The sequence below is a fragment of the Colobus angolensis genome, unplaced genomic scaffold, assembly GCF_000951035.1.
Source record: "Colobus angolensis palliatus isolate OR3802 unplaced genomic scaffold, Cang.pa_1.0 Scaffold48, whole genome shotgun sequence".
Taxonomy (NCBI): domain Eukaryota; kingdom Metazoa; phylum Chordata; class Mammalia; order Primates; family Cercopithecidae; genus Colobus; species Colobus angolensis.
In genome coordinates, this window is record NW_012118265.1 from 12,484,465 (window position 1) to 12,486,922 (window position 2,458).

General features: G+C 50.5%; 1 pseudogene; it reads right to left on the reverse strand.

Moving 5' to 3' along the window:
- Positions 1–595: 595 nt before the first annotated feature.
- Positions 596–1,700, reverse strand: LOC105524013 (annotated as a pseudogene).
- Positions 1,701–2,458: the final 758 nt, after the last annotated feature.

Below are 2,458 nucleotides of genomic sequence, written 5' to 3' on the forward strand. Positions count from 1 at the left end.
ATAAATGGAGGAAACAATGGCCTCCACCACAAGGAGCTACTGTGAGGATTAAATGAGTTCCGCCATGCAAAGGTGCTCTTTCATAGTAAGGGTTTCATTTACAGGTCCATTTGCTCACTCATTCATTCAGCCCCTATCTATTGTGCCCTTACTATGTGCCAGGCCCTGCTATGGAAGCTGGGGGATCAGCCATCAGAGGAGATATCTGTCCTATTGGAGCCTATACTTCAGTGGAAAGAGATCATAAATAAGTAAATGAATCAACAAGTCCAGGTAGTAATAAATGTTGCAAAGACAATATATAGGAAATAGAGTGATTGGGTTATGAGAAGAGAGGTCAACATTAGCTATGGTGGGCAGGAGTGGCCTCTGAGAAGGTGACATTTGAGCTGAGACCTGAATGACAAGAGACCAATGAGAGCTCTCTTTAAAATAAGAAAGTTTTCCTTTGTTTTGGTGGCTCTCTCCATACTCTTATTTTAAACTCACTTAACATCAATATAAAAGTGTCCTTTGCACTTTTAGGAGGTCTTGACCCCCTCTCCCACCAGCACTCATCTGTGTTCAAACAAGTTGTTGCTAGTGGTGTTAGGGCTCATTTTCCCCAAGCTTCACCTTGGCAGTATCCAGATCTGTTCACCCCTGGGAATTTCTTCCTCCCCCCCCAGCTGGATGCTTGCCCACCTTGTTCTGCCTCAGTTTCTGGAGGAGCCTGACTCTATTGTTGCCCCCCAAAAGAAAGTACAGGACTGGGTTGAGGCAGCTGCTCACACTCACCAGAGGCCTCCATATCTTGTGGGCCACACTGGCTGCCCTGAAGAGCTGGCAGTCTTGAGAAAGCAGAAAGCGGATGGTGAGGTAGAAGGAGCGAGTGACATGGAAGGGCACAAAACAGAGGGTGAAGAGGCCACACACCAGTAGGATGGTCCGGATGGACTTGGCTCGGGCTGCGTTGCCTGTCCTCATGTGGTTTTCCTCTGGCTTGGTCAGGCTCCTGACCATCAGTGAATAGCACACCAAAATGACCAAGGTGGGAAAGACAAAGCCAGACAACGTCAGAACTACGCCATAGGCAAAATACCGATCAAAATTCTCCGGGTTGGTCGTGTCATAGCAGACCATCTGGCCATTGATGTAGTCCGTGTGGGCAGCAGCTGGAGGACCACCAGGGCCCAGGTGGCGCCGGTGCCCAGCCAGGCATGCCTGCGGGTCCGGTAGGGCAGCGAACGCAGCGGGTGGCACACACCTAGGAAGTGGTGCACAGAGATGCAGGTCAGCAGCAGGATGCTGCCGTAAAGGTTGGCATAGAACAGGAAGCGCACCAGCTTGCAGAGCAGCTCCCCGAAGGGCCACCTGTCATCTAGTGAGTAGGTGATGATGAGGAAGGGCAATGTCAGCACATAAAGCAGGTCGGCCACCATCAGGTTCACCAGATAGATGGTGGCACAGCTCCAGCGCTTGGTTTGGCACCAGGAGAGCCACAAGACAGTGCCATTTAGTGGCAGCCCTAGGATAAAGCTGATACTGTAGGTCAGGGAGAGGTAAACTTGCTTGTACTTCTCTGACAACTGGCAGAGACCTTGGTCCTGTGACGTGTTCGTGTCCAGCTTCTCCATGTCCCAGGAGGCTCCCTTCAGGGGCAGAGCTCCACAACAGCTCCCACTTCTGCTTCCCCTGGAAGGAAACAAAATGGACAGCATAGCATCATGACCTCAGCCTGGCATTCAACTTTGTCTCCCAAAGTCTAGTCAGAGACCTTGTTTGAAAGAGACCAACCCTGGGAAAATAGAGTTGTTTTTTTGTTTTTTTGTTTTTTTTTTGAGACAGAGTCTCGCTGTGTCGCCCAGGCTGGAGTGCAGTGGCCAGATCTCAGCTCACTGCAAGCTCCGCCTCCCGGGTTTAAGCCATTCTCCTGCCTCAGCCTCCCGAGTAGCTGGGACTACAGGCGCCTGCCACCTCACCCGGCTAGTTTTTTGTATTTTTTAGTAGAGATGGGGTTTCACCGTGTGCGCCAGGATGGTCTCGATTTCCTGACCTCGTGATCCACCCGTCTCGGCCTCCCAAAGTGCTGGGATTACAGGCTTGAGCCACGGAAAATAGAGTATTAAACGAGGGCCAAACAATCTTCCAAAGCTGGGCTTCCAGACTTACCAGGTCCAAAGAACTGGCCTTACATTGACTTGTATGCTGTCTACTCTAGGCTGGGTTGTGATAGAAATGGTGGTGGGATGACACTGTCATTTAAACAGGGTACTCAGAACCTCCAGCTCTGTGGCTCCTCCTCCTGCTAGAATCCTTTGCATAGAGTCAGGAAATCTCCAAGGGGAGGTATTCTAGCCAGAGAAAGAGATATATTCCCAGGGGCTGAAACTGCCTACAATTTGATCCTAACCACACAGACCGTAGTAGAGTAGAAAGTGACCCTTGGGGATTAGAGAGGATTAGGTAAAGTGCAGGT